The 13,722-nt window shown below is 35.8% G+C and overlaps 1 protein-coding gene and 1 long non-coding RNA gene across 2 annotated transcripts in view; one reads left to right on the forward strand and one right to left on the reverse strand.

The window, feature by feature from the left end:
• LOC114238627 (uncharacterized) overlaps nucleotides 1–13,722 on the reverse strand; it is a 312,107-nt gene that overhangs the window by 81,586 nt on the left and 216,799 nt on the right.
• LOC130707414 (uncharacterized) overlaps nucleotides 1–13,722 on the forward strand; it is a 38,207-nt gene that overhangs the window by 7,554 nt on the left and 16,931 nt on the right. The window lies entirely within an intron of this gene.

The following is a 13,722-nucleotide window of genomic DNA, read 5'->3' on the forward strand; positions in this document are numbered from 1 at the left end:
TTTTCTCTTGAGGCAGGGACCCAGAGATATTCATTTCCTCGCTCCCTGTTCCTCTTTAAAATGCCACTGAAAGAAAACAAGGACTGTTTTGCCAGGGCCATGGAGGCAAAGCAACATTCTGGCTGAGTTTTACAGTTTAGAAGGAGACCCCGATGGCGGCTTTTCAGTTAGACACCTTGACGAATGGTTACATTTACTTCTGCTGAAATAGCATGACAACAATTCAGGAACTTTGGAAATAGCTTGGTTGCATGTGGAAGCACTGTAAGATCTGCTGAAATAAAAGGGAAAAATCACACAGGGAGAGAAAATGCATATCCATTAGGCGGGCTTTTTTTTTTTTTTTTTTTTTTTTTTAACTGAGTCCTCAGTCACTAAAAGAGATAAAAGCCAGGACTCACATTAAAGCTTCCTTGCTCTACAGATGAATTAACAATTAGCAAAGGGAAGTCTTTCATTTTGGTCTCTTGGTAGCTATCTGGACTATTAAACATGTGAGGCTTGCACAGGAAATTACAAAGGCTTCCCTCTGTTTCAGATTCAAGCTGCATCCAAAATATATTTGTAGGTTTCTGTGCACAGGACATAGCCACAAAGAAGTCCCTCCTTCTTTTTTTTCAAGGTGTGATTCACTGCTCTTGGCTGGTTCTGAGGCATATGTGCTAAATTTATAATCTGGCTGAGAGCCGAAATCAAAATCATAGAAATCTGAAAAAGACATAGTTTACAAAATATTTTGCAGGGAAAATATTATTCCACCAGGGGTCCAGTTGCTTCATCTGAAGCATGGAGCCCTTATCTATGACACATACAAGTACCAATTAGGTCATCTGCAACAGGTGACAAGTTTTAATTGAATGTCTTCTGTCTGCAATTCTGACAAAAGGTGAATAGAAATAAATGGGTCTTGGCAAGACGGCTCTGAGCCTTACAATACCCAATATCTCATTATTTTTAAACAGCTATCTATAAACTGATGCTGACAAGCCTTGAACCTTTTATTTCTGCTCAAGATGAGGTGGCTGTGAAGGGGGAAAAAAAAAAAAGGAAAGAAAAAGGGGCATCCAGAACATTACATTAAACATGCAATACCTACCATTATCACTTCCCCAATGTAATTAAAGGAAATCTCCTATTCAAAAGGCACTATTTCTTACTTTGCTTGATGTCAGAGAGAAAGAGAAAGAGAGCGAGCGAGCGAGTTTGCTTGGCCTGTATTTGCTAAACATAGAGACTGCCTTTAAAGAAAAAAAAGAAAATCTTCCCTTTCTTTCTCTTTTGCCTGTTAAAAATTTCATAAACTATTGAAAGAGATACTGCGGTGACTTAAACCTATCTGAACTCTATTTTGTCTGGTTACTATTTAATACTGGTGACTCTTCCCTTTATCCTTTTCGAAATTGCCTTCTCATGTGAATAAAGTCGTGAATTAGTGGGTAAAGACATGAAATGTGGTTGCACATCACCATCAGGAAAAGTGATTCTACTAATTCACAATTAAATGTGACACTGGCAGCAATAAGTTTAACACAATAATAACAGTAATAACGGTGCATAGCACCCCATGGGGATGCTCTGTAAACAGAAGCACAAATATTATTTATGCAAAATTCAATGCCCTGTAAAAATGAATTAAAAATGAAATCAACCAGGCTGGTTTATAAGTTGTGGGTTGAAAGTCATAGTCACTGTGTTTCATCCAATGGAGAGGAATACAGTGGAGTCTAGTGAACAAAAAAACCACACGTGGATTTCAAAGAGAATATAAGTTGTGGGAGAAAAAAAAAAAAGGAAATAGGTGACAGAGAAAGATGGTGGTGAGTCTGGAGGTCATTTGGTTTTAGCATGTGTGATTCTAGATCACGTGGGCAACCAAAGTAGAGTTCAGCTCAAAAGAGAAGCTTATGGTCACTTTAGTAGGGGAAAACTTTAAGCCCTGGCCAATTTGTTAGGAACTCAGCACAGTTAATAAAAATGCATTACCAGACTCAAGCAGAAATTCCAAGAGCCAATTCTAAGATACCAAAGTGACACATGGTGTTTAATGAATATTTTTCTGGTGATTATGATTTTGCAAAGTTGAGACTGGAAATAAAGTAAATCTAGCAGAAAGAACATATGTCTGGGTCATGTGAAAAAAAGAATTGTACCAAAAACACAAAATACATAGGAAAAAAAAAATCAGTTCAATAGAGATCAAATGTTAACATAACATTAATGTATACACGCCCAAATCTCATATCAGTGAGAAATTTTCTTGTGACACTGTGACGTTTATTTCTTATTTCTTGTGACACCGGCAGCAATAAGTTTAATACAATAATAATAGTAATAACAATGCACAGCACTCCATGGGGATTCTCTGTGTAAACAGAAGCACAAAGAATATTTATGCAAAATTCAATGCCCTGTAAAAATGAATTAAATATGAAATTAAGCTGGTATTCAAGTAGCTGGAATGAGAGCCATAGTCACTGCATTACATTCAATGGAGAGGAACACAGTGGAGTCCAGTGGCCTCCCTGTAAGGTTTTAGTGGAGTAAACAAGAAATGCCATGGACTGAATGTTTGTGTTCTCCCAAAATTCATATGTTGAAACTGAATCCCCAATGGGATAGTATTTGGAGGTGAGGCCTTGGGGGTGATTAGGTTATGAAGGTGCAGCCCTCATGATGGGCTTAGTGCCCTTATAAAGGAGTTCCCAGAGAGCTCCCAGGCCCTTCCCAGCACGTGAGGACAACAAGAAGCCTATCTATCAACCAGGAAACCCTCACTGAACACTGAATCTGCCAGTGCCTTGATCTTGGACTTCTCAGCCTCTAGAACCCTGAGAAATAAATTTCTCTTCTTTATAAGCCACCCAGTCTATGGTATTCTGTTATAGTAGCCCAAATGGAATATAACAAGAAGAAATGAAGGAACATTAAAAAAAAAAAAGACTCAGCCATAAAAAAGAATGAAATAAGGCCATGTGCAGCAACATGGATGGACCTAGAGATGATCATACTAAATGAAGTAAGTCGGAAAGAGAACGACAAATACCATATGATATCACTTACATGTGGAATCTAAAATACAACACAAATGAACATATCTACGAAACAAAAACAGACTCACAGACATAGAGAACAGACTTGTGGCTGTCAAGGGGGAGGAGGGCAGGAGGGAAGCATTGGGAGTTTGGGATGAGCAGATGAAAACTACTGTATGCAGGATGGATAAACAACAAGGTCCTACTGTACAGCACAGGGAACTATATTCAATATCCTGTGATAAATCATGTTAGAAAAGAATATGAAAAAGAATATGTATATATGTATAACTGAATCATTTTGCTGTACAGCAGAAATTAATACGACATTGTAAATCAGCTATACTTCAATAAAATTTTTTTAAAAAGGAGGAAGTTTAGAGAGATACTCTACAATGGGTTGATTCAAGGTCTAATATGAAATAAAGAAAATACAATGGTTTCCACCCCCTTCTCATCCAAATCTATATACCATCGCTAACCTCCATTCATCTGCCAACTGTGCTGCTAAGTATTTGTGAGGAAAGTTAATGGAGAAAAAGGAAAGGAAACCAAGAGAGAGCATGAGAGCCTGGTCTAAGCCTTGTAGAAATGCAGACATGGAGAACACGCATGGCGGATTCAGAACGCACTGCCAGCTGCCTCGAGTCCACAAGAGCACATTTTCAAGCCAATTAAAATCCAGTTTTCCTCCCCCAAAGTTGACAAATCAGACTGTTGGGGAATTTAAGACCTCGTGAGAAAAACTAGGGTAGAATAATCATGAGTGGCAGTGATCATAAAAAAGCACTTATACATAAATGATATATTCACTAAAATTAAAGACAAATATGAAAAGACTATCAATGACAGACACACTAATTAAGTCATGTTTCCTGTGCAATTAATTTCCATTTATCATCCTTTGATCTCTTGAATATTTCTAGGATCTTCCTTCTAGCTGGTTTCAGCAAGATGACTGTAAATTCAGTTTGAGTTGCTGTAGATAATAGGCATATGAAAAGACTTTTTTAGAAACATCTGGTTTTTAAACCAAACGTTTAATGACACTCTTATGTTACTACTCTGAGCATCTTGGTTTTAATACGGTGCTACTCCAGGTTCATGTTTAATTGATATATAATGTTGAAGATTTGGTGGAGAGTTATACATAAGTAAATGTAAACATATCAAGATTTTCAGTCAAGGAAAATAACAATTAGGAAAGTGCTTATTCTGAGGCCAAAAAAGAAAATTGTACATTTAAGTGCTGTGGCAAGGTGAGGTCCATAGGCTGTACTTTTATTCTTAAATTAGGATGTGTGAAGAGTGTGTAAAAAAGAAAACACCAATGACATTTCTAGATGCCAAATAGAGTGGGTCTTGGCTGAGGAAAGCCTGTATCTGTACCAGGTCATAAATTTCCTGAAAGACTTCCCTGTGTGTAGCTGTTACAGGAGGGGCTCGCTGGGAGGTACTGCCAGGATGCTCACAATGGTCCACAAGGCCAGGAAGAATCAAGGCCAGGAAGAATCTTGAAATCCTAAAGGCGCCAAGAAAAGAAAAACACGCTTTTCCAGCCACAAGGCGGCTCAAGGCTAGATGTTGGGAGTAAGTCTCTAAGTGTCACTGCCTCATAGAGAAGGAGGCAGAATTTCCCACGAAAATCTCCTTGCAGTATTCCAAACCACATTTTCTTACTCCTTCCTGCCAACAGGCTTGCTCTCTATTTTTAAAACGTAATCTGGGTTAGGGACCTCCCTGGTGGCGCAGTGGTTAAGAATCCGCCTGCCAATGCAGGGAACACGGGTTCGAGCCCTGGTCCGGGAAAATCCCACATGCTGCGGAGCAACAAAGCCCGTGCGCCACAACTACTGAGCCTGTGCTCTAGAGCCCGTGTGCCACAACTACTGAAGCCCGCGCACCTAGAGCCCGTGTTCCGCAGCAAGAGAAGCCACCGCAATGAGAAGCCCACGCACCGCAACGAAGAGTAGCTCCGCTCGCCGCAACTAGAGAAAAGCCTGCGCACAGCAACGAAGACCCAATGCAGCCAAAAAAAAAAAAAATATATATATATATATATATATATATATATATAAACATAATCTGGGTTAAACTCAAACTTCCAAATATTTTATTTATTATGTATATTCATAATTCCACCACAAAAGTTGAGGGTTGAGGGCATGGTGAGAAATGACACTCTAACGGAAATAGCTTCAAAGGATCAAAATACAGCCAGATGATTTTGACGTATATTTTAATTGCATGTTGCTTTGTCATGGCCCATGCAGTATACGTCACATGCCTGCCACATAGTAGATACTCAAAAATATTGAGTAAGTGAATAAATCAATTTACAACATGCTTTATAGCCATGTACTAATCAGGTTTTTTTTGGTTTTCATTTGTTTGTTTTTCTTTTGATAGTTCTAAATCTAGAATGTATACACAGAAGGATATGGACCTCTTGTCAATTCTCTCAGTAATTCTTGCTTATCGTGTCTTTCTTAATGTACTAGTATATTGTAACTTTAGAAAGGTATAGAGAGCTTGAAGGTGACAAAACAGCATGAAGCACTGAAAAAAAAGAGCGTTGCTGAAAGGTAGGACATACGAATTTAATTTTTCAATATTCATCCTGGTAGTGTAAGAGGAAACAGCATTTGATTTGCTGGGAAAACCTCAAATAGATATTAAGAAAAATTTACTAATCAGAATTATATTTAGATACTAATTATTGAGCAAGCAAGACCAAGGTCCCTATACTTGGGAAATTTGATAAATGGAGAAAACCATTCTCTTTCCTAGTAGACACTTTGATTACTCTTCTGCCTGGAAGCAGATGAATGAGTTTGATCACGTGTTAAGCTCTCTTCCAGTTCTAAGATTCTATGAATGAAATGGTGTACTTAAAAAGATGGAATTGACCCACAGATTCAGAGTACAACAACTGCCTTGGCAGTGGGAAACATCAACATACTTCATATCTTAAATCAGGAAGACCAAAGCCAAATGGATAGCATTAATGAACCAGAAGAGCAGAAAGCTTTCTGGCACAGGCCTCAGCCTTTCTCTCACACTGACCTTGGCCAAATGCATTTCCTTTTGTTCTTGACAACAATACAGCAAATAAAGTGCCCATGTTTGAAAAACGCTTCTAACTTATTACTGCATTAGGAAAAGATCAATGCCTGTTGCAGATGGCTGTGGAGACTGAAGGATGGAAAATTAGGAACAGCTTTAGATTTGTGGGCAGTTTACAACATAGAGACTAGATTATGCTAAGGAGAGGAGAATATGACCTAATAATGGAGATTTTGAAAACAAGCAATGAGTAGCTAATACCTATGCTGTTACTTAACTGAATTTCATCTGGAGTTTCAAAATAAAAAGGCTAAATAGGATCAGATTTCAGTAAATATACCACAAAATAATGTTTCATCTCAACATCTATAGTCACCCTTTTTTTCAGAAATTACAGTATATATATAATGTAAATATGCACACATATACATAAACACATAGATATAGAACTAGATAAACACACACAAATTCTAAACCAATGATACATTTTTCAGTTTCTGTATTTTCCTGATAATGATTTGTCTGGCCAAATGATTCTGTAAGAATTATTTATTTGCAAGATTTTTCCATCCAAAGAAAACCCATGTTACATGAGTTTATACTGATATTTATATCAGGAGTTGCAAATTCAAACAACTACTGCAATGTCAAGTGAATAAGTGAAATGGACTGTGTGTTTAAAAAGTTGGTAGCTATTTAGAAATTATCCTTTTATTTTATTTAGGCCTTCATTATATAAGAGCATAACCTAATTGCATAATTGCTTCAGTTGTTCTATACGCTATACTTTGAAATTCTATTTTAAAAATGCTATTATCCACAGACATAGAAAACAAACTTATGGTTGCCAAAGGGGAAAGGAGGTGGAGGGATAGATTAGGAGTTTGGGATTGACATACACGCACTACTGTATATAAAATAAATAACCAACAAGGACCTACTGTATAGCACAGGGAACTCTACTCAGTATTTTGTGATAACCTGTAAGGGAAAATAATCTGAAAAAGAATATTTATAAACGTATGTGTATAACTGAATCAGTTTGCTATACACCTGAAACTAACATAACATTGTAAACCAATTATACTTCAATAAAAAAATAAAATTAAAAAATGCTATTTAGTAGGGTTTTAGGTAAAATAATGTATAAAAATATTAGGATTCTCATTAGAAATCATTTCAAACAAGAGTAAAAAATGAATCATCGATGCCCACACATAGCACCTGTCAGTTAAGAATGTTGACATGTTTTGATCCACACAAGCCCTCTTAAAGAATCTTGCTTAAATAAGCACAAGTCTCCATTGTGTTTTACAGTAAATGGCAGCAGAGGCTTTCTTGAAATTCATCCATTATGTTTACTAAATATCTTGACTTTTTGAAGGAACATCTTTCTGCCTAGTGAAATCTGTTGGAACCTGCAAAGTCAATTCTTGTAATACAATTGTTGTGTCTTGATTGTCACTAAGATTACACCAAATTAACCATCACTGGGAATTAGCTGACAAAGAACCACTCTTTTGTTGGCCTAGACCCTTCCTCCCCCAGCTTTTTGCGTTATATGGAAGAGAAGGTCTTTGACATGGCAAAAGAGTAAGATGTTGCTGAATGCTTTTTGGAACCGTCCTAGGAGGAATTTGGTTTTAACAGCGTTTTCTTTGGGTTGGTAGGTCATGGAGTACAATGGACCAGAAGATGCTGTTGATGGCCGGAGGCGGTGGGTGTGGCTGGGAGATGGCCAAGACAGTGTTACTATCAAAGATATTATGAGAAAAGAAAGGGAAAGAAATTGAACTTGAGAAGACTCTTGAGTGTTTTAAAAATAAAACCTATACGTTTAAAAGAAGGTGGTCAGGGGACTTCCCTAGTGGTCCAGTGGTTAAGACTTCGCCTTCCAATGCAGGCGGTGTGGGTTCCATCCCTGGTAGGGGAGCTAAGATCCCACATGCCTCGTAGCCAAAAAACCAAAGCATAAAACAGAAGCAATAGGATAACAAGTTCAATAAAGACTTTAAAAATGGTCCACATCAAAAAAAAAAAAATTAAAAAAAAATAAATACAAGAAGGTGGTAACAATCACGTTTCCATTAACTGTTTAAGAACATGCAAGCACATTATGGAACTTTCCATGAGCCAAATAACATAGTACATGGGGCAAAAAAGTGAGCCTTTACACAGGCCATGACATACACTGGACAGCCAACAGTAACATACCATTAAAGCCAGAATCAGTAAAAATATAAACCTATTCATGATAGGGGAAAGTCAAATCTGTATACCTGCTGAACTAAATGGTTATATCATAATTCCTACAATACCATACCACTCGAACAACGGGGGCCTCTGACAGAGAGGTAAGGGCTTCTTCTAACTCTGTGTATTTCAGAAACTCACTTTTACAAGCTTCTTATCTCTGCTGCCAACAAGAGAACTGGATAGGAATCCCCTGGAAGCTGTCATCCCAGTGACCTAATCAGTCAAGAAAGTTGCTGTTGGGCAGCAATGACCTCCCACCCTGCCCACTATCCACAGGGGCTTCCTGCTAAGCCCTCAGGGTCCCTACTGGCCAAGGAAATGGAAGACCTTGAAACTGAAGCCAAGTCATGACATGGCAGGTCAAGAAAGCACAGCAATAATAAAGAATATCCTTTAATGTCATAATAACATTTCCATCACAATGCTGAGACTGGAAAAAAGTACAATACTTAGATTTAAAAGAAAGTTTTAGATAGTCATATATCTTGGTTTACTCATGCCTTTAGCCATGTCCTAAGGGAGATAGTCAACACAGTCAAGAATTTATGTGATTTTGGGGGAGGAAACATAGAAAAGTCACTCTTCTCATCATTCTTCCTTACTTCTCTCATCTGGCCACCCAATTTAATTTTATATGTGTATTCATACACACACATACACATATATACACATGTATGTATTATGTAGATATGTATAGGACCGATCAGAACTTTCTAAAATAAATGATATATTTTGCAAATCAAGGTACTTTGTTGTTAAAACATATTATAAATGGGAGAAACATAAATGCATTAGTAAGCTTTTCTGAGCATTTTTTTTTTTTTTGCTGTGTGGCATGTGGGATCTTAGTTCCCCGACCAGGGATCGAACTCGTGCCCCCTGCATTGGAAGCATGGGGTCTTAACCACTGGACCACCAGGGAAGTCCCTCTTCTGAGCATTTCTTGCCTGGCCACTACTGGAATTATTCCACAGATTTCAAATAATTTTCCAGCCATGATAAAAAATTTGCATATTTTTAAAATGCTTACATTACTTCATGTACTTTACTCGCTACTTATAAAATCAAGGAAAATAACAAAAGTACTGTTTAGTATTAAGATGGGAAAAAAATAGAGCTCAGCTCAGTAATTCTTGGCACATCTTCCATAATGTGATGTGCTTTTTAACTGCTGAGGGTATGATTCAAGAATATCAGCATTTAATGGAGTGGTTTTAAGACCAGGTGTATGCTGAATACTTGAAAGACCTCAAGGTACCAAACATACTCAGTAAATGTTCATTGTTAACAAGAATGAAACTAAAAATAACTGCAATTATTTTAATTATTGTTCTAATAAAATGACAGTTCATTCATCTATTAACACGTATTCAGTCAAAAATTGAGATAAATTTAAAAAGTTAAACAGGATACAGAAGGGGTCTGGTACCAAGGTAAAAAGAAATCATCTACAGAAAATACTGCTTGGTATTTTCTATGTGTCCCTGGTGCTTATTATGGATTTTTTTTTCAAGATTGAGATACACTTAAAGAAAATGGGGAAATTAAAAATATGGCATGGACTCTGTAAATCTAAACTGCCACATTTAGTAAACTGCTAATGTGTACTGAATTTTCATGTGAAGTTTTTAGCATAGGATTACACCAAACATTGTACTGTCTCTAAATTTGAATCATATGTTGCCTATTTAAGAGAACATGGTGGACAAGTCTGGATTTAGAATATAAAATTATAAAATTTCTCTTGAAATCAAGGACTTAAGCACAGAATAAAGGAGTAAATACATCCTAAGATAGTCCCCGAAAAAATGCGGGAGGAAATCTGATCTTTGAGAAAAAATACTTTCAAAAGTGGGATGTTAACAATTTCAAATAATGTCAAAATAAATGTTGTAAACAGTTATTCATAATCTTAAAAGTATCACCATAACATGTTGCTACTAGATAATGCAACATAAATAGAAATAGAGGACCAATTATATAAATTTTATCAATCCAGTGACTGAATCCAATGAACACACATAAAAATAAAGCTATTTTATATTTTAAAAATTATTTTACTTTTTCAAGAAATTCCAGTAAGTAACAATATTCTACTTTTCATATAATGAAATGTGAATATATACAAAGGATAATTCAGAACCACAGTAATAATTCCTTACACTGAAAATTCAAATCTTTACAACTTTCCCACTTTCCTATATGGCATAAGTATAGTTTCTGAAGCTACCTGGGTTTCAGCTTCTTTAGCAAAACAAGCTTTAGCACAATCTTTCAAGATTCTGGAATAAAAATTGCTTTTAAAACATTTGAAAAGAAGAACTTTGAAAGATATTTTTGTCATGGATGAAATAGCTGTGGTTTTGAAAACCAATAATCAATGTTTTCTTTTAAAGCAAAATAATGGCAAAGTTAAAAGGTACATTAACTTTGGCCATTAGAGGGATGTGTTAATTATTTTTAAAATATAATACCTAATAATGATACAACTATTAAGTCAAATCATAAAGCACTCTCCGTCAACTTCTAATTGTCCAAGGAAGCTAATAGCCTAAGTAACTTTTGGGTTTCCAAAACCTTCCTTTATTAGCACTTTTGTAACACTTGAGACATTTTATCCTACTTACAACTTCTACATCTGCTGTCCAAACAATGCCCATATGATGATTGAAAGTTTAACAAATAGTATAATATTATTGATATTTCAATATGGATTAGGTATTATAAATCTCATATAGATAGCAAACTGGCAATGGAAGTAAAATAACTATATATTTAATGTAAACAATTCAGACATGCATTCCATGGAATTCTGAGCAAGAAAATCATTTTTGAAAAATTATAATTAATTCCACAATCTATAATTTTGCTTCAAATCAATGCTTTGGATCAAACTGAAACTACATTCAGGAACTCTAATGCATTTAGTAATAGACAGACAATCTACACCTCAGTTGCAGTGTCCCCACTCTGAAATTTTAAAAGAAAGCAGTAGCAATTTTACTGTAATCTGATAAAGAAGCATTTGGACCTTTGGGGAAGGAGTTAATGAATTATAGATCTGAAACCAAGTTCCATGGATTCACTGTGGACTTTTATTCTAATAGTTAAAGTACATGTCTATCAAATTGCTTATGAGGACAAATTTATGGAAAATAAGCAAGAGTAGAGCTTTGTTCTTATTAAGAAACATGAATATGTATGTAATTTTCGCCAGACTAAATTAACCCAAAAATGAATGAATAAAAAAAAAATAAGGACAATAATTGTCACCAGAGAAGGCTTGCTTCCCTTCCTGCTCTTACAAAAGCATTTATGTTTAGAGTTTCAAAAAAGAACTCATATTTTTCGAATAAAACTATTTGGAAAGAGACAAAAGAAAAGGAATCTGCGAGGAAACCTTTACAGAGCAAGAAACATGCACAGTGTTACCCCCTTAGTAATAAACCTTTTTGAAGCAGGGGTAGCCTGTAGGCTTGTTATGAACGTAATACATGATAATTAGTGTTCGTGCAAGCAGTATACTATTGCTGAGGTGTGTCGATTTCCTAAGCATGACTCTATTTACAAAGGTTACATTGAGCCATTAAGCCAAATTTTACATTAAACATCTTTTGAAACTTCAGGAACTCTGAATAGAGTAAAATCCCATTTTAGCAGCAACAGTACCAATATGAAATGAGTATGAAATATATCATAGATAGTTGTGCAAATCCCTCCCCGTCTTTGTGGGCATGTTTACAGGTGTTCTCCCTGGCGAATGCTCAATTACCAATTCATCTGAACCAATATCAATACATAAATGGATTATACCTGTGATTTTACCTTTATTTTCAATCTAATGGTTTAATTTGATGTCCGCTAATCATTAGGGATTTTAGAATGTAAAATCAGTACAATTTGACTTTAGCAAACTTGCAAATTATACTATTCTTCTCTTTCTCATCTTCTCGGGCTACTGTTTCTTCTATAACCTTTTAATATGTGAAGACCTGAGAGCGAGGAACTAATATATCAAACAGCAACAACAAAATCCAGGCAATCTGGTTCATTTCTATTAATAAATTTATTACTATGATTTAACTCTGGCATTGCCTTATATAAAATAGAAATAAATAGCTATTATTTTAATACCTTTATGTTCCAGACATTTCAAATATATCAATCAACTCTACCTCAAAGACTCTGGAATACAGTAAGTAAAAACACCCAAGTGAATTAATGTCTACAAAGCACTTTCACGTAGATCATCTCATTTAACTCATAACTCAGTGTTGTAAACATACGATTAATATTATTATTAATAATAATATTTCAGGCTCAGAGGAGATAAGCAACTTGTGATCAAGATCTTGGACCTATTTTTCTAATTCCAAGTGTTCTTTATACTCTTGTATATATATCTCCATTTTCCACAACTCGAGCAAATTTATAAAAAATAAGAAGAAATAGAAAAAAGAAAATAATAATAGCAGATAATTTACTCATTGATCTCCCCACCCCTTTGCCCCCCAAACAAGCACTTTGAGTATCTCCTGGGCCCTTCTCTGAGAACTTGCAGTCGATGGGAACAAAGTGAAGGGCAGGAATCTATCTACAGGACATGAAGTGTGTTATCACCAAGGTTCACGACTGAGGTTGTGGCAGGGAAAGAGAAGACAGAGTCAAAGGAAGAGCCAAAATTTAGATCCTAAAGGAAAGGAAAACACTGCTCTTGGCCAAAATGGGGAAGCCGGAAGAGGGAATCAGTTTCTAAACAAAGATAAGAAGTATGGTGTCATACTTGTCAAGTTTCAGATGATTTGGGGAAATCCAAGGTACATCACACGGAACCCCAAACTGAAGTGCAAGTGAGAACGCAGACCTGGTGCTGTAAACTTGAGCCACAATGCAGACACGTGAAAATATAAATGTAGATTTGTTTTTCAGAAAGTACAGAATGGAAGGGCTAGGACCTATCTTGGAAACTTCTCATAAATATAGTAGAGAAACAGTAAGTGAAACCAGAGAAGGAAACAAAGAATGGGTGATTTCAAAAGCAGGAGGGGTAAAATTGGTGACAACTGTACCATGTTAACCAAGGGAGAGCAAACCATTTAAGAAGTGTGATTTGTAAAAGTTTAGCAAAAAGAGTGGAGATGGTAAAATTGAAGACATTATATAATATCAACTTAAGGAACACATGGCAACATAACTATAAGTTATGATAAAATTGAGTATCTTAAAAACAGTGTGAATGTATATACTCTTCTAGATATTTTTTAATCAACCCTGATGAAAATATATGCAGTATCACAGATTCTTATCTAAACCAAAATCCTCCTAAAGGTAATCATTATTAATAGTATGATTAATATATAATTATATT

The sequence above is a fragment of the Balaenoptera acutorostrata genome, chromosome 1 (assembly GCF_949987535.1).
Source record: "Balaenoptera acutorostrata chromosome 1, mBalAcu1.1, whole genome shotgun sequence".
NCBI classification, from domain to species: domain Eukaryota; kingdom Metazoa; phylum Chordata; class Mammalia; order Artiodactyla; family Balaenopteridae; genus Balaenoptera; species Balaenoptera acutorostrata.